Consider the following 23,770-nt stretch of genomic DNA (forward strand, 5'->3'; position numbering starts at 1 on the left):
GGGGGAGGGGCATAATGAAGCACACATGCCAAAGATGACAAGTTAAATGTTGAAACCCACAGAAAGTGAATTTTACATCCATAGGAGAAGATTGAACAAAGTCTGGAGGTCCAAATGGAAAAGAGGAGTTGAAATACAAGCAGAGCACATGTCTGAATTCTGAAGGAGGACTTCCTCCCACATAGAATTCTGTAAAGCATCCCTCCTAAGAGCCCAGAGATCTTGTGCTAATGGCGCTGTTCTTGCCCACATTCCTGGGAGGGAGGCATACCTCCCTTGACAATAATACATACACATCATGCACAACGCTCCCTCAGGTGGAAACATTTTCCGCTCTCATCTTCCATCCTGTTCTTCCATCCTCCAATCATGGCCTTTCTCATATCCATGATTTCTTGACTTTGGGTTTCCAATATCAGCAACATGTAAAGTTAGAAGCCAATATAGAGCAGAACCTCCACCTTGCCAATATCCCCTTTACCTTTTGATCCCACCCTCATGTCAACCAGGTGCTGGAAAGACAATTAAACAAAGAGAACTTTCTTGCCATGTGCTCATAATACGCAAGTTAATGTTAAAAGAAAGAAAGAAAGAAAGAAAGAAAGAAAGAAAGAAAGAAAGAAAGAAAGAAAGAAAAAACACTCTTCCTCCAAGGATTGTGAATGTGCTTACTAGTAGCATATGTCTACAGAGATGTGACTGCGACCTGAGACAAGTGACAGGCTACAGTCCTAAGCTGCAGGTGCATGCAGAGAAGACTTGGGGCAAGGAAAGAGTGTCACATTTATTCACATAAATGTGACTGTTGATTATCAGATTGGGTGTGTCATCAATTCTGGGCAGTGAAGTCGGGCTTCATGGTCTTCTTTTCAACTGAGTGGAAAGAACAATACTCCAGAATATCACTGCTATTTAAATATGGGCTCAGTGAAATCTCTAGAGAGAATAAAACTTTCCCCCAGGTGGCTTTTCCCTTCTAGACTGTGAATCAGCCAGAAGAGATGTGATCCTTCTGAAGGACACTGGCCGCCTGGGAATGGACTCAGTTGTCAAAATGACAAAGAGGTTACTTGCATTGGGAAGCAGGGGTCATAGAAGTTAAACAGTCTGTAATGTAGAAGAAGTCTTCCAAGTGCCTAATGCTTTCATGAAAAATGCTAATTGCAGCCTCCACTAAAATGGTAGTTAACTATCTCCTATCTACATACATTTTATCAGTATAAAACAAACAACTCCTAAATAGGCACTTGGAAAAAAAAAAACAGGAATGTGGCTATAGATCAGATTTTCCATAAACCAATAAAACTATACAAATGTACTCTTTCAATCTTGGTTTTCAAAGGTCTTTTTCCAATTTCCATTTCCCATTTCTTTCTATCCCAGTGTGTTTAAACCACTGTAGTTTGACCTTGCTCTGGCTGCCTTTAGGCCTATTGTTCTTCTGGAGATTTTTTGTCCCACACACATGTTCAAACATTCTTATAACACAGGCTGCCAAGAAAATAATGAATTAAATAAAGCCACCCCAAAGCAACCAACTGACTAAGTACATCGCCATTTGCTGAAAAGCAGCCCTGCTGAAGGACATGCCTGTGTAGGGAATCTCTAGCAGCTCTATACATGAACTGGGTGAGCAGAGTGGATGACATACAGGTGAGTAAGGGACCCTCAGCCAGCCTTGCTTCCTACTTCTCCATTCTGCCCAGAGCCATATGCTCAGCACTGACCTGGCTCTAGACACCAGCTGGTATGGCTGCCCACACCTGCGTTTGCTCCATCCAGCAGCTATGATCTCCACAGACTGCACAGACAGGCATCTGGGACCATCAAGTGTGCTTGGCACTCAAATTTACACTGAATGCCATTTTGGGTAATGGTATGAGTCACTTTTTAAGTAATATAATAGAAACCCCAAGTCCCTCCAGTTGCCAGCCTCTTCTGGCTTATCTAATCCCAGTAGTAATTTGTAACTCTTCTCCCGTCTAATTTGTTTCTTCTTTCTCATAATGCTCGACCCCATATCCATCTCATATCCAGGTGCTGTCCAAGGATATCATTTATAAAGAACTCCCTTTGTGCAGAGCTTGCACATTTTTCCACATCTTGCTGCTAGCACTCCAGAATCATGCCTTCCTTTACACACACACACCCACACACACAAACACCAATGCCAAATCCAGACCGTTACTTTCCTATTCATGTACAAAATCCTTTCCACTTGGGGGAACATGGCTGCTACCCTCCAAACCTTCTTTGGCAACCTGGCAGCACCCTAGTTTCTTCTCTCATCATCTATTTGGCTTTTAAAGACAATCAGAAAACTCAATGAAGTCATTTGCATGAGTTCAACATACAGTTATTGACTACCTTCCAATGACAAAGCATTCTAGGCTTCTCTGAATTTACCAAGTTTTATGAGGCAAGATCCATTACCATTGTAATGATGAAATTGGGGGTAAAAGGCCAGCATGTGAAATTTTTCTACTTCCACTTTAACTGTCATCCCAAGTGACTTTAATGTTTACGTGCATAATGAGTCTGAAGTGACATAGGAACCTAGTTATTTCTACTCTGCCTTAATGAGATATTATTGTGAACTTTTCTGGTCCCAACTGAGAATAATCCATTTCTAAAATCCACAGATACATTTTCTCACTCTGAAAATTCAATCCTCTCTCCTCTAGTTCATTGTTTCTTTCTTCACTTTTATCTTCAAGTCTTACTCAACTTTATCAAAATTTTCAGTCTCTAGAAAACACCCTTATCCAGTTCCAGTCTCTGCCTCAGGAAAGAGAAGATTTTTATAGAAAAAAACCCACCTCAGATTATGTGACAGTATTAATTTATAGGGCTTCCTAGTAATGTATTTTCAACTTTGAGTTCACTGGAACAAAATGATTTTTTTTCTTTAGGTGAGGAGCAGGAATCGAACCTGTGATCACTCACACAGTGCTAGATAAACACACCACTCATTTCCAAGAAAGAGAAAGGACAGAGGAGAAAGTGCTTTGGGATCAGACAATAAAATCTTTACAATGCAAACTCTGTCCTTTAGAGTGCTAAGACTCTCATGTTCCCCAGGAAACAGAATCTCTGAGACTGTGAAAATGTTCCTGCCTTCTCTTAAGTGAGTCAAACTCTCACAGTAGCCCTACATTTAAGCTCTTACCTTCATCTCTCCTTCATTTCAAATTCCTTATCCCCCAGACAAATCAAGCCCAGGCTCTCTAACATGTTACTGTCCAAAGCCCTCCATTCTTACACAACCCTCTCTTCGAGCTCTTCTGCCTTAATTCCGGTGACTTTTCATCTCCACCTCCTCCTGCCCACCCTAAGGACAAGCACTATCCACAGAGTGGTTCCTCAGCTCATCATCTTCTGTTGCTTTTGGTTTTACTCCTCAGAACATGCTAGGTGTCTTAATATCTCCACCTTTGTGGCCCTCAATTTTTCTAACCTCTACCAATTCTAAATTCATCCCTGGATTTGCCAGATGCACAAACAACTGTGTTCTAAAGCTCCAAAAGGGTTTCTTTCCATTTCTGTCGCATGTTCTCCAAGCATGTTAATGGCATTTCTGACTTCCTTAGAACCCAAATCTGGATGTCACTGTCCTACATCTCAAAGGCCTTCTTCTTTCCTGTCCTACAGCAATGGATAACAAAGACTAGCAATTGTTGTTCCACAGCTAAAAAGATTCTAACATCCCCTTTCTGGCCTTTCGTTCCCAGTGGTTTTATTACTTTTTTTCAAGAAAGGGAGGGGTTTTAAAATGTAGTCCAATGGCCTTAAAACCTTTATCCTCCTGTTTTTATCTCCTTAGATTAGTACCAATAGTATAAGTGTGTACCACAATGTCAGATTATTAAAAATTTTTTTTCATTGTTTTTGATATCAAGCTAAAGGCTTTAGGAATGCTAGGTAAGTACTTTAATACTATGCAAGGTCCCTATTGTTTTGGTATTAATACTTTACTTTTGAAAAATTTTAGTAACTTTCTATACAATGACCAACAAAACAAATCTAAGATTATTGAATTAGCAATTGAGGCTTTTGAGTTCCCCAACATCTTTTGTGTAGTACCCCATTGGTTTTTTTCTCCTAACCTTTCTTTTGGTTCTAACACTAAAGTTGACTTAATTTGTTCTTTTTTTATACATAATATTATATGTATAATGTATAGATCCCAAGTTTAGGTGAAATCCTGGGTTTTTTTGAGGCCCACAGAACCTCTCTTTGCCAGTTTCCTAAGAGTATTAACTGACATAATGGTTATTCATGTACCTATTTCCAGCTATGCTGAAAATGCTAGTATTATCTCTGCTTAACAGGAACCATGATTTTTGCTCAGTAAACCATATAGGCTTCACAAAACTCTGTGACAGAGGTATACATTATTTTGTTTTACAAAGAAGATTATTCTAAATCAGCTCCCTAAGGTGTCACAATGACATACAGCCTAACATCCAGTTCATGGTGTCTCTACTGTGACTTTGGAAGGATTTTGTATTCTTGAAGGATACATATCACTTTCTTGATACACACTCACATGGTAGCTGTTGCATGTTAAAAACACAATAATAATTTATTAAATGGTAATCATTTTACTTATAACCTCAGTTAATTATAAACAGCATTAGAGTAAAAATCTTATTTCTGATTACCTATTCTTAGAAAACAACATTAAAAAAAAAAAAAAAAAAAAAAAGGAGCAGAGCCTGGCCCAACCACCAGCCGGAAAGGCGGCTCGTACAGGCTGAGCTACTGTGACCTGGAACAGATCTTAGGAACTTCTGTTCCCACCCAGAGAGGACTTCAGGACGCAGAGCAGAGCCTGGCCCAACCACCAGCCGGAAAGACGGCTTGTACAGGCTGAGCAACTGGTGAGTGGGAGACCTAGGCTGCGGGGGAGCAGAGGGATCTCTGCAGAGTGCACACAGAAAGGGCACCCCCTGCCCTGACCTGCCCTGTCCTCCCCGATCCAGTGACCGGGAACAGATCTTAGGAACTTCTGTTCCTACCCGGAGACGACCTCAGGATGCAGAGCAGAGCCTGGCCCAACCACCAGCCAGAAAGGCGGCTCGTACAGGCTGAGCTACTGTGACCTGGAACAGATCTTAGGAACTTCTGTTCCCACCCGGAGAGGACTTCAGGACGCAGAGCAGAGCCTGGCCCAACCACCAGCCGGAAAGGCGGCTCGTACAGGCTGAGCAACTGGTGAGTGGGAGACCTAGGCTGCGGGGGAGCAGAGGGATCTCTGCGGAGTGCACACAGAAAGGGCACCCCCTGCCCTGACCTGCCCTGTCCTCCCCGATCCAGTGACCGGGAACAGATCTTAGGAACTTCTGTTCCCACCCGGAGACGACTTCAGGACACAGAGCAGGGCCTGGCCCAACAGCCAGCCGGAAAGGTGGCTCGGAGAGGCTGAGCATCTGTGACCAGGAACAAATCTTAGGAACGTCTGTTCCCACCCGGGGGCGACTTCAGGACGCAGAGCAGAGCCTGTCCCAGCTGCCACCCAGAACCTGGGCTGCTGGGGAGTAGAGAGATCTCTGAGGAGTGCACACGGAAAGTGTACCAGGGACACAGACCAGATACAAGGGAAAGGCAAGAACATATCACTGACAACAAAATGGCAAGAGGAAAGAGAAAGAGTATATCCCAAGGAAACCAAGACAATCTAGCAACACCAGAACCCAGCTCTCCGATAGTAGCAAACATAGGAATTCCAAACACTCCAGAGAAAGAAGACACAGACCTGAAAACATGCCTCAAGACGCTGATAGAGTTACTTAAACAAGAAAGGGAGGAAAAGCAAAAAGATTCAGAAGCTTTTAAAGAAGAAACAAGAAAAACACTCAAAGAACTCAAAGAACGAGACGAAAACAGAACCAAAGAAATAAAGGAATGGAAGAGGGAAATTAAAACAGAAATTGACACAATAAAGAAAGCGCTAAAAGAGATAACCCTAGAGTCAGAACATCAAAAAAAGAAATCAGGAGTCACAGAAGCAAGCATTTCCAACAGATTACAAGAGATCGAGGAGAGAATCTCGGGGGCAGAAGACAACATTGCAAACATAGACAAAACAGCCAGAGAAGATGCAAAAAACAAAAAGCTCCTAACCCAAAATGTCCAGGAGATACAAGACACAATGAGAAGACGGAACCTAAGGATAATAGGAATAGAAGAGGGAGAAGAGTATCAACTAAGAGGCACAGTAAATATCTTCAACAAAATCATAGAAGAAAACTTCCCTACCCTCAAGAATGAGATGACCACGAGCATAAAAGAAGCCTTCAGAACTCCAAATAGGTTGGACCGGAAAAGAAATACCTCCCGACACATAATAGTAAAAACATCAAGTGCCCAAAATAAAGAAAGAATACTAAAAGCAGTAAGGGAAAAAGGTCAGGTAACATATAAAGGCAGACCAATCAGACTCACACCCGATTTCTCAACAGAGACTATGAAAGCTAGAAGAGCCTGGACAGACATCATGCACTCCTTAAGACAGCACAAGTGCCAGCCCAAGCTGCTATACCCAGCAAAACTATCAATCACCATCGATGGAGAGACAAAGATATTTCAAGACAAATCAAAATTCACACAATATCTGACCACAAACCCAGCACTACAACGAATTATAGGTGGAAAACCCAATACAAGGAGGGAAAATACAGCCTAGTAAAAACAAGAAAACTCCTAAACAAGAAAACTAAAAGAAGAAAAAAACACAGACCCAACTCAACCCAAAAAAGCAAAAATGGCAGGAAACAGAAACAATTATTCCTTGATATCTATTAACATAAATGGTCTCAACTCCCCAATAAAGAGACATAGACTATCAGACTGGATACATAAACAAAATCCAGCCTTTTGCTGCATACAGGAAACTCATCTCAGAGAAAGAGACAGACACTATCTCAGAGTAAAAGGGTGGGAAAAAAACTTCCAAGCAAACAGCTCCAAGAAGCAAGCTGGAGTGGCTATTCTAATATCGAATAAAGTAAATTTCCAACCAAAAGTTATCAAAAAAGATAAAGAAGGACACTTTTTACTCATTACCGGGGAAATCTGTCAGGAGGAACTCTCAATCCTTAACATATATGCTCCAAATAAAAAATCACCCACATTCATAAAAGAAACTCTACTAAAGCTCAAAAAATACATTTCACCCCACACAATAATAGTGGGAGACTTTAACACCCCACTCTCACCAATGGACAGATCAGGGTAACAGAAACTGAACAAGGACACTGCAAAACTAGCAGAGACTTTGAACCAACTAGAATTAATAGATATATACAGAACATACTATCCTAAAGTAAAAGAATACACCTTCTTCTCACCACCCCATGGCACCTTCTCGAAAATTGACCACATAATTGGACACAGAACGAGCCTTCATCGATATAAGAAGATTGAAATACTCCCATGCATCCTCTCAGATCACCATGGTCTACGGCTGGTCTTTAACAACAACAAAGACAACAAAATGCCCACATACACATGGAAACTAAACAACACTCTGTTAAAGGATAGCAGGGTCAAAGAAGAAATAAAGAAAGAAATTGAGGATTTTCTAAAATTTAACGAAAACGAAAACACAACATACCCAAACCTATGGGATGCAATGAAAGCAGTATTGAGAGGAAAACTCATTGCCCTAAGTGCTTCCAAGAAGAAACTGGAGAGAGCTCACATCAGCAACCTGACAGCACAGCTAAAAGCACTAGAACAAAAGGAAGCAGATATACCCAAAAAGAGTAGACGGCAAGAAATAATCAAAATTAGGGCAGAAATAGACCAAATAGAAACAAAAAAAAACCATTGAAAAAATCAACAAAACAAAGAGTTGGTTCTTTGAGAAAATCAACAAGATTGATAAACCCCTAGCCAGACTAACTAAAGGGCAAAGAGAGAGTATCCAAATTAACAAAATCAGAAAGGAAAGTGGTGACATAACAACTGAAACTAAGGAAATTCAAGAAATCATCAGATCCTACTACAAAAACTTATACTCCACAAAATTGGAAAATCTGGAGGAAATGGACGAATTCCTAGACAGATACAAGGTCCCAAAGTTGAACCAGGACCAAGTAAACCATCTAAATAACCCTATAACACCTAAAGAAATAGAAGAAGTCATCGAAAGCCTCCCAACCAAAAAAAGCCCAGGTCCAGACGGGTTCAGTGCAGAATTTTATCAGACATTTATTGGGGATATAACACCAATATTCGCCAAACTATTCCAAAAGATAGAATCAGATGGAATATTACCCAACTCATTTTTTGAGGCTACAATAACCCTCGTACCTAAGCCACACAAAGACCCTACAAGGAAAGAGAACTTCAGACCAATCTCACTTATGAACATTGATGCAAAAATACTCAACAAAATCCTTGCAAACCGAATCCAAGAACACATCAAAACCATCATTCATCATGACCAAGTAGGCTTCATCCCTGGGATGCAGGGATGGTTTAACATAAGGAAATCCATCAATGTAATCCACCATATAAACAAACTTAAAGACCAAAATCACATGGTCATCTCACTAGATGCTGAGAAAGCATTCGACAAAATCCAACACCCCTTCATGTTAAAAGTCCTGGAAAGAACAGGAATCCAAGGCCCATATTTAAACATAATAAAAGCAATATACAGCAAACCAACAGCCAACATCAAACTTAATGGCGAGAAACTTGAAGCAATCCCACTAAAATCAGAGACTCGACAAGGCTGCCCACTCTCTCCCTACCTATTCAACATAGTACTGGAAGTCCTGGCTGGAGCAATTAGACAACAAAAGGAGATCAAGGGGATACAAATCGGAAAGGAAGAGAGAAAAACATCACTCTTTGCCGATGACATGATAGTGTACTTGAGTGAGCCCAAAAATTCCACCAGAGAACTTCTACAGCTGATAAACAAGTTCAGCAAAGTGGCCGGATACAAAATTAACTCAAACAAATCAGTAGCCTTCCTATACTCAAAGGACAAACGTGTGGAGAAAGAAATTAGGGAAAAGGTACCCTTCACAATAGTTACAAAAACTATGAAATACCTTGGTGTGACTCTAACTAAGAAAGTAAAGGACCTGTATGACAAGAACTTCAAACCTCTAAAGAAAGAAATTGACGAGGATCTCAGAAAATGGAAAGATCTCCCATGCTCATGGATTGGAAAGATCAACATCTTAAAAATGGCCATCCTACCAAAAGCAATCTACAGATTCAATGCAATCCCCATTAAAATTCCAACCCAGTTCTTCATGGAATTGGAAAGATCAATGTGCAATTTCATATGGAATAACAAAAGACCTAGAATAGCGAAATCCATCCTCAACAACAAGAAAACATCTGCGGGAATCACTATCCCTGACCTCAAGCTATATTACAAGGCAATTGTGCTGAAAACTGCATGGTACTGGTACAGAAATAGGCAAGTGGATCAATGGAATAGAATAGAAGATCCAGAAATGAGCCCTCATGTATATGGTCACCTGATTTTTGACAAAGGAGCAGTAAACATTCAATGGAAAAAGGACAGCCTATTCAACAAATGGTGCTGGTCCAACTGGCACTCAACATGCAAAAGAATGAAAATAGACCCGTTCTTATCTCCTTGTACAAAGCTCAAGTGTAAGTGGATTAAAGATCTCCACATTAAACCAGATACACTGGAACTATTAGATGAGAAAGTAGGGAAAACCTTAGAACACATAGGCACAGGAGAAAATTTCCTGAACAAAACACCAATGGCTCAAGCTCTAAGGTCAAAGATTAACAAATGGGACTTAATGAGATTGCAAAGTTTCTGTAAGGCTAAAGACATCGTCAAGAAAACAAAACGGCAACCAACAGAATGGGAAAAGATCTTTACCAACACCACATCAGATAGAGGCCTAATATCCAAGGTGTACAAGGAACTCAAAAAGCTAGACACCAGAGAATCAAATAACCCTATTAAAAAATGGGGTACAGAGCTAAACAAATCATTTTCAGTTGAGGAACACCGAATGGCCGAGAAACATCTGAGGAAGTGCTCGACATCCTTAGCCATCAGGGAAATGCAAATCAAAACAACCCTAAGATTCCACCTTACACCAGTCAGATTGGCCAAGATCCAAAACTCAGATGACAGCAGATGCTGGCGAGGCTGCGGAGAAATAGGAATACTTCTTCACTGTTGGTGGGGTTGCAAGCTAATACAACCACTCTGGAAATCTGTCTGGCGATACCTCAGAAAATTGGATATAGTACTACCTGAAGACCCAGCTATTCCACTTCTGGGCATATACCCCAGAGACACTTTAATACACAACAAAGATATATGCACCACAATGTTCATAGCGGCTCTATTTATAATAGCCAGAAGCTGGAAGGAACCCAGATGTCCTTCAGAAGACGAATGGATACAAAAATTGTGGTACATATACACAATGGAATACTACTCAGCCACCAGAAACAATGACTTAACCAAATTCTTAAGAAAATGGCTGCATCTAGAGAAGATCATCCTGAGTGAGATAACCCAGTCACAAAAGAACAGACATAATATGCAGTCACTGATAGTGGGATGCTAACCCCAGAGGCTTGCACTCCCCCAGAAACAACTCACAGACTGTATGAAGTCCAAGAAATAAAGAAAACAAAAACTATACATATATTCACAAAACAAGAAGACTTTGACTATTTCCATGTTGCGTCTTGTTTTGCATGTACTTTACGCTTATTGCAACTAGTACGTTTTCAATGCATACTGTCAAGCCCTTGAAAAAAATCAAGTACTGACTAAAAAACATATTCATATGGTTTTATGTAAAATTTATTTTAATGTCTGAAAAAACAGTACTGACAAAAATGTATAATTTTAAGCAAAAAATGTTTAAAATCTTTAAAAAAAATAATAAGCTGTTAGTCTTTTGTGTAGATGGAAATATCTCAAGAAACACTTCTTGTTATGATTAATAATTTGAGTCTTATTTGTAACAGATAAGAGACCAATGTATTTTCCATGTATTTTCATGTTAAAAAAAAATAAATCTTGTTTTGAAGACAAAAAAAAAAAAAAAAAAAAAAAAAAAAAACAAACCAAACCAAAATAAATCAACATGATGATCAAGTGAGACAGGAATCAGAGTAAAAGATTTTTTTTCCCTTCTACTTTTCTCTAAATAACAAAAAGCACTATAGAAGGTGGTTCTGATTCATTGAAAATTCAAAATAACAAAATGAAAATCAAATAGAAGTTGACATAATAAAATGATAATGGAGTTTTGTGGTCTATTTCAAAAGTGGTCACCTTCTATTTCTTTGCTACTGTTCTTGATAAAAGTATTGATTCCCCTTTCCAATATCTGTCATTATGCTGCTCTTTCATTCTTGGTTATTTGAATTTCATAACAACATTTTTTTTTAAAGTGGGGCAACTGCAGGAGGCTGAGATCTCAATTTCAAAGCCTAGTCTAGGCCACATGGTGAGTCTAAGGACAGACCAAGCAGCTTAAACTGAAATGTTTATTTCATGGGCAGAGGATCCTATCTTAGAGACCCTCAACATACTACCAAGCCATTTCTCTCGGTTATCCACTAGGTAAGGTCCTGTTCATGATGACACCATTTACAGTGGTCATAGTGAAATCAGGTTGGTACAGACCAGGCAGTCTCCTCTGTTCTGTCTAGCTTTCATGGTGCTGGCAACTGTGAGATGCAATGATGACCACCGTAGCAGTTATGCCAGAGGATGCAGTAGCACTGTGGATGCAATGGGAGTAATCAATCGCTTTCTTCTTGGATTTAAGGCCTGTTTCACATGTGAAACACATTCTTGAACACTGTAGATCTGTCCAGGAATCCATAGGTGGGAAGTCCACAGGCCCCAGGGGAGAACCCACTACAATTATTCTGCTAAATGGACATAGCATCAAATCATCACCTATATTTTCTTTCTCTACCCATAGATGAATGCAGCTCTCAGGGCTCAACAGAGGATTCTTTGCACAGTTGAAAAATCAGTAGTTAATAGAGAAATTCATGGCTGGGGCAGAGTACAGTGGGGAATAAGTGCCAGCAGTGTGATGCTCAGCTACAAACATCTATGTCATACCACCAGCCAAGGCCCAGGGACTATCATGGAAGAGGGGACAGACAATTTGTAAGAGTTATTTATCTGGGAGGAGCATAGAAAAATGTTTCCATGACATGCTAGGACAGCAATACCAATGAACTTAAAACAGCTGTGTTGCCTGAACCAGACCCATGTGAAACTTTCCCAGTCAATATTTCAGCATGAAGTAGGGATGGTAAACGAACCGCTGTCCCTAACTAAGGAGCTATGGACAGTTGCTTTTGGGGTAAGGGAGTCATCTCTCTATAAGGGTGTAGCTATGGTCAGTTGACCATAGTCCAGTAGATGACCCTACACTCAGGAGTATATGGGGAAACACAAGTTAGGCTCAGTGGGTTATTAAAAAATAAGATACAAAGTGGCTGGGTCTGGGAAAAGTTGGGGGGTGATTATGTTCAAAATATACTGTATAAAATTTGCACAGAATAAATATATTTTTTAGAGGAGGAACAAGTAGCTCAGTAGTAACCCTCAGTTTTATCCTAAGTATTAAAGGAGAAAATGGAAAAGGGGAAATCAAAGGTCACTTTTATCAATTATATTATAATAGAGACTTTGTGTTACCAGATTATAGTAACTGGTACTCTTTACAAGGTAGGTGCTTAAAAACAAAACAAATAGAAAAAACAAGACAAAAAACAACAAGGTAGGTGCTCCTATGCTATGTATTTGATGATCAGGTCAATAATGAAGAGGTAAAATGAGTTGCCTAGTGCCACACGTCATATAAGTGACAGACTCAGACATTCAACGAGTCATCCTAACATGATGCCAAGGATCCCTTTAATGCAGTCAAGCAACAGTTTAAAAAAAATGACAGAATACATGTTCCAGAGAGCTCAGAGCCAATAAAAAAGTCTCTATGTCCAATGACCACAACTCTAGGAGCACTGATTATCAGCCTCAAATCTGCATTAAAGGTAAAAACTGATGAGTGTCCCGGATGTATCATATTTCATCATCCTTTCAAGCTAGGAGGCTCACCTGCAGCAGCTGGTGGTAGTGCTGAGTGATTGTCCCTCAACAAGGACAATCTCAGCTTAGTTCACAGCATCACTTGTCTTCTCTGACAAAGCCAAGTGACCATCTAACCCAAAAAAACTTTGAACTTAAAAATGATGGCACTTGGCTCTCCTGTCTCTGCTGTTTGCTCATACCTCCTTGCCTGAAGGTCAAGGGTTGAGGTGGGTGCCAAACTGGAGCTGATGGCAGGCACGCTGGCTCTCTCTGTCTCTGTGTCACTGTGAAAGAATGTTCTGGGATAAAACAAAAAGACTGGCCACCCTATTTCAGTTAGATAACAGGATGACTGACGGCAACCCTATAGTTAGATCTATGTATCACCAGAACTGAAAGGCTTGTGAGCAGTAAGCATCTGAGACACAGCAGGGCCAGCAGATTTGTGATTCATATTTAAGGTAAGCTAACACTGCAGAGGAAAATCCATGACATTGATTGCCTTTTAAGAGAAGATGTGTCCTACCCCCATTTTCTTGAATATCAGGTTTTGATGTACAGAACTGATGATGTTAATGGTACTTGTTAAGTTCATTGTGCAGGAAAGTGCAAATTCATCCAAAGGCTTTGCCAACAGTGTCTCTTACGTGAAAACTAAATGGGGTTTTTAGAACTAGACCATCCACAGATTGTCCTACAAGGACTAATAGAAAGGTTCTCCTATTATTCCGATATCCATTGTGACTATTGTGATATCCTCATTTTATTTGCTTGGCAGAGAACCACTCACATAGCAGGGCATTTGCAGCGCCTACGTTGGTACCTGGTACTACATAGAAAAGTGCAAACATTGTGAAACCAATCAGAAAATTATACATTCCAGACAACTGGCCATGTTAACAAAAATGTTTATGCATAAATCTGTACTACATAGAAAAGTGCAAACATTGTGAAACCAATGAGAGAATTTTGGGACAACTGGCCATGTTAACAAAAATGTTTATGCATAAATCTGCTTAATAAAAATCTTTCCTTAAACATTTAAGATACTGTTTACCCCCATGGTAGAGCCATGAGTCATTCAGTCGTTCACAAGCCCTCCTTACAAGTTAAGACCCAAATGTTGAAGACTTGAGCAGGGTAACCAGGTTAGTGTCTTGCTCTCCATGTGCAATGCTTCCAGTGGCAGTATTTGGAAAGTTTTGTCATTGCTCTGTCTGTTTTTGTTTGGGTTTTAGTTCCCCTTTGGTATTTCGTGTTTTAGAATCTATACAAAGTTGGGGAGCCATCTCTGGCTTCTCATTACTCTGGGACCATTGCAGCCTACAATAAAGATGCAAATTTCAGGAGACAAAAAAAATTGAATACAGATTTTATCTTCAATACTTTGCTCATATGGCTTAGGCAATGCCCTCTCTTTCTTCCATCCACTGGCTGCTCGTTCTATTCCCTCTGACAAACTTTTCAATATTCAATGTTCTCTAATGTGAGAACAGTGCTTCAAAAACTCTTCCTCAGAGTGCTTAGCTTTCTGTGGAGTTTCCTCCTCGGTAACATTACAATGTGTTGAGTCCACTGAATGGTACTTGTTATGTTTGTTTTCAGGGATAACTGTTTGGCACTGAACAAGCAATTTGTGTGCTCTGCCTGGGGAGGGCCACCCGTCCTGCTCCCAGCTTTACTTAGTTGTCTGTAGTTCTTTGAGTCAAGTTAAGGCCTCGGGGGCTTTTTCTTATCTAATTCGGTGCCTTTATTGGAGTTCTCCTCACCTACTAGTTCTTATTCGGCCTCGTCTCTTCCTTCAGCAGGTCACATGGAGGTTTCTTTTAGTCCCATGGTTTATCAGGAGTCAACATTGAAACTCAGAGTAGTTCATTTACCATTCACACAAGGTTAATGACTACACTTTTTGCCTAAACACACTACTTTGGCTTCTTTCTGCTTTAGATATACTATCCAGGGAGAAAAATAAGTAGGAGAAATTTTAAAATACCATAGCAAATCAAAACATAGACTGTCTAACCTCAGACTCGGCAAAGGTCACATGGGGGAGGCGGGGGGGGGGGGGTAGTGAGCCAGCCTCTGGGTCTAACATTTCCTGAACATTATTCTTTTAAAAGGTGTGACTAGAAGCACTTTAACTTTTTGGGTTCATACTATAAGTGTGTGTCTCCACTCTGGTTCATGGTAAGCACTGTGACTTTGTAGGCAGGGAAACATCTAATCCTGACTATACTTTGTCACTATCCAGTGATAATGAGCCGTGTAAGGACAAGGACAGATGCCTTTGTGTGCCATTAGAGCTACTGATTTCATTGTTTTTTTTTTTTTTTTTTTTTTTTTTTTTTTTTTTTTTTTTTTTAGTGCTATTGCTGGCTCTTTATTTGAAGCCCAGTGTCTTTTCTTGGCCACAGTGTTTTTTTCCTAACCCCCGTCCACTTTCTAAGAGATTTTTCTGACAAGGCTTACACTATGGAGAATGGGCTGCTGTGCATTCAGTTTTATTTCTGGAAAATAATAAAAATTCAGGGACTTTTCTGTTTATCATGCTTTAGAGTGCGATCTGATACTTTTCTGTTATTTTTGAAGGAAAAGGGTCAATGAAACTAAGATCTCCAATGTGCGGGGCACTCAGGATACTGTGTGCATAATATCTATGACATCACTAGTCCATTCTCAGATGTAAAACCCGAAAGCAGGAACAAGGCATCCTATTGTCTCCATACAAAATTAAGAGCAATGGAGCACTGGCCTTTTCAAAATGGATACTTGATGAAGTTAGGAGATTATAATGAAATTTATGGGCTGACATTCAGATGGTAAAAGTTGCAAAATAGGTTTCTGTCAGGCAAAAGACTTGTTTTCATTATTTAATGATACATAAAGTCCCATAAATTATCTTGTCTAGGACAAGCATCTTTAAAAATTACCCACTTCTTCCAGTCATACTCAGATGTGTCACGTATCACAACTAGTGAGCAAAAAGTAAATACAGAAGGGAAGGACCAGCAAGAAATTTGGCACTGAACACGATCCTTCCTAACATTTTCTAGTCCTAAAAGTTCCTTTCAAAATAGTCACCCTGATGCCCATTCTATAGAGAAAGGTACTTAGGCCTGTTAAGTGACTGCCTAGAATTTGGAAGGCTATTTATTGCTTTTATTCCTTCATTATTTTTATTGAGTATCCATTGCTTGCCTAATACATGCTGTGCACAGTTTGACTCAACGAATAAAAAATGCTTCAAAGCTACTAAATAGCTATTTAAATTCAGTTCTTTGTGACTAGAAAAATCCAAGTTTCTCGCACCATACCAAGGCTCCTTCTTGAAGAGTATGTTTCAAGTTCTTGTATAATTGATACTTTTCATACTTAGTGATAATTTTCTTTTCAATCTCTTTCCTTACTGTGAAGTAGGGTTGGGACAGTGCTGCAGTCAAAAGACTTTTGCTGAGTGGACATAGTTTTGCTTTTTTAAATGATACATAAACAACCCAACTTTATAAACCCTTGTCAAATGAAAATAAAACTTTTAATGCTGTGGAAATTCCCTTTTCTTCAACATTCACAATTTTACTGCTGACCACAATCCTTGCCACAAAATTTCTGTAGTCTGTCTTAAGGCTCACAAAATATACCTGTTCTACTACAAAAGTCCTTAGAACTCTTGGCCAAATCCAAATCTAATAAAAATTCAATAAAACTAAAAGCATAGAAGATATGACTACTCAATTTTATTAAGCATAATGCTTTGTTACTTCTGTAAAAGACTCGAATTTCCCCTAAATCCTGGCAAGGAAAGGGAGGAAAGGTATTACTGTATTAGTTTTCTTCCTTTAGTATACTTGTCTGACTGAATTCTTACTAGTAATCACTTCACTCTCCATCCTTGTTTGGGAGAAGGTTTTTCTTCAACAGCTGTAGAAAAATCCCAGGAGGTTTACAAAGTATACTTAATCTGTAGCTTAGACTTTGAAGGTTGCAGCCAAGATGCCCAAAATTCAGGCCTGAAAGGTACATGCTGTTGGAGATTAGTTCTAATGCTTTGTCTTAATGTGGCTCCCAAAAACCACACCGAGGGTCCCTGCCACAGCTGTCGTTGATTGGTAATAAAGAATTGCTGTACAGCCAATGGCTGGGCAGGGAGACAGAGCCAGGATGTTTAGATTCCACAGGCAAGGGACTGAGGGAGAACAAGAACAGAGAATCGCCATGACAGGGAACCAGAGAGATCAGAATTAAAGGCCCGCCAACATGTAAAAATCTGGGGGAACCAAAGATACAAAACAGATTTAGAAAATGTTAATTCGGGAATCCAAGAGGGGAGTGTGCTAGCTGCAGGGAGACTTAGAAATGACCAGCCATTGAGGTAGTTAGACATATTAAAATTTAAGCTGACCCGCGAGTGTCTCTCATCTGTGACTCTAGAGTTCTTGGGAGGGTACACAGCACCGGGGGCAAGTGCTTGACCCTTGCGCTGGGAGCATAGAGCATCTTTGAAGGCAGATGACCATGACTTCATGGACCGTCTTAGGCACAGATAGATAGCACCTTCCCCAGGGCTACAGGTTCCGCTTTCTCCTCTCCAGAGCCTTGGCCCTCCAGGAGTGAGCACATGGGCATATGGCTACACAAATACAGGATTTTTCTGCCAGTCAGTCTTTTCCATGTGCTGACTCCAGACACCGAAAAGCATATTTTTCTTAGATTTGGCTACTACCATCCCTATTCTGTAACCACTACAGGGGTCATCACTATAAGAATCATGAAAACATTTGTATTTAAATTACTTCAGGAAATTTCACTCTCTTCCTCAATGAAGCAAAAGAAAGCACTAAATTTCTAGGAGACCCTTGGTTTACTTTAGTAAGGAAGGGACAGAGCTCATTTTTACCCCATTTTTTTTTCAATCATATTTTCTCATTTGCTGAGTTTACAAGATAAAGAACTAATCTGAGCCCTATAAAGCAACTGAGTTCAACTCTACAATGAACCTAAGAGTCACTTGGACCACTAGAAGAAATATATGGATGTCTGGGCCAAAGCCCACTCCAGATGGTTGACAGTTTGGGGAAGAATGCTGAGCCAATAGTTAAGAACTCTGCCAGTAACTGGTGCACAGGAGAAAGTATCAAGACATGCGTGGCAGCTGGGACAGCAGGTATGAGGTATTGCAGAAGACAAATGGATCCTAGATGTAAAAGGCAAACAGTGAATCAAAGACCAGCTACTGGACCTTTTTTCCTTGAAGGAAGCCTCACAACCCCAAGCCACTCTTGACCCTGGAAAACAAAAACCTATCCTATTAAGATTATTCCCTTAAAACAAAGGCTGATTCCTTTATTGTTCATTCTTTCATTCTTTTAAGACCTTGTGAGAATTCTTCCCTAGAGACAAGAACAAGGTAGGAAGATGATCTGACATATTGAAGTGAATCATCAGAAGTAAAACTCATGCCTTGCTGAAGATGCCAGAATCAGGAAATCATAAATTCACAATAGCGCAGGAGTTTAAAACAGAAACCTTGCTTTGTTGGGGGTTCTTGGAGGCATTGAACCAATAAGAGATGCATACACACACACACACATACACACACACACACACACACACACACACACACACACACACACACACACACAGATGTCTCACAAAGCTAGCATTTATGGAGGCCAAAAATTCTTGTGATATGACAGTCACAAGTGACAGGACGTGAAAGCTGCTGCTATAAATCTGGGAGTCTGAAGTTGGAAGAGGCAGAAGCTCTGAAGCCCAAGAGTAGAAGACTGATGACAACTCAAGGAGAGAGGGTGGGATTTGTAACACCCTATGCCCTTTTGTTTTGTTTTCTATCTAAGTCCTATGCCTATTAAAGGATACCCACCCACCCTGCAGAACATGGCTCTTCCTAACCCTATCTCCTAATTCAATGCAGATACCTTTTAGAATCATCCCAAGAGACACTTCCAGAAAGGATTTTACCTCTTCCCTGGGTATTCCTGTAACCTGGAACATGAAGTGAACCCTCCTACTAACCAACTCACCAGCAAATCATCATGTGCTCTAGTGCACCAGGATATATCTATATATTCTCTGTCTGCTCCGTGACACCGTGAATGACTTTCTGGTAACTTCAAATAAGAGTAAGAAGAACTATTATCAATGATTAACATTCTATCCCTAAAGTAAATAAAGAGCTATATACCTAGGGGCACTTAAAGTCTCAAAGCATTTAGCTGAAACAGATTAAAGTCTATTTCTGTCAGCAACACATTTTCTTCCTAGTAGCAGGAGCTATACAACCTCAACAGGTTGCCAAGTTACTATCTATCCACCTCACTTTTCCTTTGGCAGTTTTTCCTATATGTCAATAGGGAAAGAAGTGTTGGCCTTTCTTCTAAAGTTCATGAATTCTATCCCACAGTGTTAACTAACATATGTGAGTAAATGTATTTCTGGCAGGCTTCTGAAATCACAGTTCATCTGCAGGTGGTTATTTATATGCTCAACATACACATACATACAATGCTCTCCATTAGGCAGTGAACAAGATCTAGGAGTTTGGAAGCCATTCTCTGTATAGTTTTGGATGATATATTCCTGGTCCAGTTTCTAGGTGAGCATCAGTATCCATTTCTTTTCTATAGAGCAGGTTAATGGTGGAAAATGATGTTTATCTTATAGCTGCTACTAATTGTTGCTCTGAGAGTTCATGACTGAAGCTAATACAAAGTCAGAGCCCCTAACAGGAACAACTAAAAGCAATGCTCATCTTTACCTGCAAAACCCTAGATGGTTCCTGTGACATATCTTCTCATATATTTTGTGCCAATATATTTCTATTTCAAGACAAGAGAATGGAAAATATTCTATAAAAATCACAGGGAGTTTAATCTGGAATTTGCAGGTTAGTATAATCATCAAACTCAAACCTCTCAGCTGTTCAAGACAGAAGTTGAAGCAGAAGAAATCCATGTGTAAAGCAACAAAGATAATATGCAAAACATAACCTAAAAGTGTGATGCATACCTCATTATCTGACCAATAGCTTTCTATTGGGAACAGGGAAGATAGCTCAGCTGGTAAAGTGCTTACCTCAGAAGCATGAGAATGAGTTTGGTCCTCGGAACCTACACAAAAGTTCTGAGAATAGTAAGATGTGCCTGTGATTCTGTGTTGGGAACAAAGGAAAGGAAGATCCTTGTTGCTTTCTAGGTGGCTAGTCTAGCCTAACCAGGAGCTTCAGGCTAGGATGTGGATGGCATCCCTGGTAATAACATCTGAGATGTTCCTCAGACTTTTACACATGTGTGTGTTTGCAAGTATATACCTACTCCTACCTCATCACAAAGACACACACACACACACACACACACACACACACAAATGATTTCTCTGATTTTGCTTGCTGGCTTGCCTGCTCAGCCTACAATCTGTATCTGTTAACTAGTTAATCCTCTTGGCAGTCTGCAAGATCAATTATTTAGGCATTTTTGATAGTTATTTATACTGAGGAATCCCAAATTCGAAGCAGAAAGGAAATTTATTATTCATTGCCAGCACAGCAAGGATTGATCTATGGAAGCTGCCAACAGTCTGTTTGCTACGGAGGTCAGAATGAGACAGAACAACCCTAAAATGTAGCAGAAGAGATTGAAATGAGATACGAGAAAGGACTGACTAAAAGTGAGGGTTAAGCACCACCATAAACTATCATGACTCCGTTTTATTTATTTACACAGTGATCACAGAGCTATCTTTCCTGGTATATTGAAAATGTCTTGTGGTGAGTATCCTATGAGAAAACAGACCCATAGGCACAGTCACTTAAAATGGTGTGTACTTGGCCAGTCTAATCAGTTGCAGACTCTCGTTACCCAAGTAGGAAAGAACCAGAGCTCCATGGAAGGACAGACTGTGTAAATGTCTCTCTCGGCCACCGAAGCATGGCCTCAGTGCCAAGAAGTGGTGAGACCTTCTGATGCTCCTTAACAAGGGCGACATTTTCGCATATATATATATATTTTTTTTAATACCAACACCTAGGAACCAGCATCCCAGGCCCTGTCCCTTGTGACAACACAGCCAAGTCACATCCACTTGTTCAATCACATGTACTGCCTGCCAGTAACCTTCATCTCAGGTTTCCTGTGACCTACAAGCCATTCTATCTTGAGACACTGATCTTTTAAGTTGAATTTTGTACGTAGCAAGGATACTGTGGCTCCTGCCCATTTTCAGCCAAGCCTTTCACGCCTTTTCTAGCCCTGTCCTCAGCCTGTTCCCCAATAGCAGTCACCAGCTAAACCCATTCAAGTCACTGATCTCAACTAGAAGCTTTTTACTCACTGCTCCTAAAGCTTATGTCAGCTCCCATCCCTCGTGGTAAATGCCGTTCATCTCCATCTGGACCTCTGATGGCAAGTCAGCTCGTCTGGAAACCTGCCAGTATTTAAACTTAGAGCTGTTTCATCTGCACTTTCTCCACTGTGACAGGGGACTGTCCTCTCTCACAGCCATAGAAAAGTCTGCAAGTCACCCACAGGCCACCCTCTCACACTCAATAGAATTCTCTTGGCTTTTCTCTGCTCCATTCCCATTGTACGTATCTTGGTTTGGGCTCTTAGGGTGACAGCACCAGTCTTCATTCTGAGTCCAGTCTTTTGCTCCCTCTCTACCAATCCTCCATGTTTCCAACACAATGAAACCGGAATCTGAGATGCTACTCCCTAGCTCAACATTCTTGCTTGGTTCCCCATAACAGTCAGCTTTTATAGCTGAAACCCAAGTTCTTTGTCATCTACTCCCTGTCATTCTGGCCCATCCTCAGGTCTTTCCCATCACAAGGCTCAACAACTTCAGTCCCATCGAGTTACCTACTCACAGTGTCATCTGTGAGCCTCTGCACACACAATTCTGTTGATCTGGCAGATTTATCTACACCACCTTCCTTATTTTCTAATACTTTTCATATATAATCCAATCTTGAAAGATCCACCATTGTGCTTCCATAGCTACAGCACATACTCTATATAGATGCTAGTTAACTTTCCACTACTATACCAAAACATCTGAGAATTTTTAATTCCCAGGGGAAACATATTTTGGACAATAGTTTCCAAGATTTAAGTACATGCTTGGTAGAGCTTATTGTGTTTTGAACCTGTGGTGGGATAGTATTTCTTGACAGGATTACAGGACAGAAGATGTTGCTCAGCTTATAGGGCTAGCAAGCCGGAACAGGGGAGGAGACAGAGAAGGAAAGGAGAGGGAGAGAAAATGAGGGGGCAGGAAGGAGAGAGGAAACAGGACAGTGAGAAGGAGAGGAAATGAGAGAGAAAGAGAGAATGAATCCTTACATCCCCTTCCAGGACATGTTTATGGTAACTCAACTTTCATTCACCAGGCTACCTTTTCTTCTAGTAGTACCACAGGCTGGTAACTGAGCCTGTACCCTCGGAAGACAAGCTTCCCAGCAACAGCACCAAGGCACAGCTTTGCTACCCTGTACTTTTACACTGTTTTGTTTGTCTCCTGGTTGTGGGATCCCTGAATGTCTGACTGTTTCTGTAGGATAAGTCTACCTAAGAGTGAAAAGACCATGGTTTGGCTTATCTGGGCTAGGGCCTTATATTAAAATGTAGTTTGTCATAGCAAACTTAAAGGTTAATTTACAGTTTTGGATAGCCTGGACCACTGCAGGGAAACATACTGAAAAGAGAAGGCCAGCGGTGCCTGTAATGTTACCTGTAAAGAAGCCTTAGTTTCAAATCTCACAGAGAGGAGGTGTAACAGATCTTACAGGCTGATTTCTTTGGTTTAAGAATATTCTACAGGGATGTAACATCTCCTCTTTTGGCCTTCCAGCTCAGCACTAGGCCCAGGTTTAGTCAGTACTTCTGCCTAAAAGAGTATGCTTGCTATATATCTTGGTATTTTGAGTTACTGACTCTTTACAGGCACAGACCCATTCTCCAAGACTCAGCTGAGGAGAACTCACCAACTCCATGTCTGAAACAAGTTGTTCACTTATCCACGGCTTCAAGGAAAAGATGCAATGAAATGGAGTGTTATCTCAGTTTCTTTCCTCGATGCTGTGATGATAAAGCAGTGATACAGCATCTTCAGGGAAAGTGTTTATTCTGGTTTTCCAGGGTCCTGGGAGAAGGTAAGGTAGCAGGGAGCTTGACACAGCTGGGTCATAGCCAGGAGAGGACAATGAATGGGTGCTGCTGCCCAGTTCACGTTCTCCTCATCCAGATTCCACGATCCTAACCCAGGGAATGGCCTAGCCACAGTGTGGTCTGTGCCTATCCATGTCATCAAGATAATAGCCATGGGCGTATTCAAAGGCTCATCTCCTAGGTGAGACTAGATTCTATCAGGTCGACAGCACTAACGATTATAGGAATGTCTGACTCAGACATCCTCCCAATGAAACTGCTAATTTTATCTCTGTATGAGTGAGTGTGTATGTGTACACACACACACACACACACACACACACACATGTGGAGAGAGAGAGAGAGAGAGAGAGAGAGTGCTGAAGTCATGAGCTGAAGCCTAAATGTTAGTAACTAGGATGCAGTACCACTTCCTTGAACTCCAAGCACAACGGGATGTGTGGTATAATGAGGGCACAGTCAACATTTGCATGCAGATCTACACTCTTAGAATGGT

At 40.6% G+C, this 23,770-nt stretch overlaps 1 protein-coding gene across 2 annotated transcripts in view; it reads right to left on the reverse strand.

Annotated features, from left to right (window-relative positions):
* Window positions 1-23,770, reverse strand: part of RYR3 (ryanodine receptor 3) — a 523,847-nt gene that overhangs the window by 363,277 nt on the left and 136,800 nt on the right. The gene's annotated exons all lie outside the window — the stretch shown is intronic.

The sequence above is a fragment of the Micromys minutus genome, assembly GCF_963924665.1.
Source record: "Micromys minutus genome assembly, chromosome: 17".
NCBI classification, from domain to species: domain Eukaryota; kingdom Metazoa; phylum Chordata; class Mammalia; order Rodentia; family Muridae; genus Micromys; species Micromys minutus.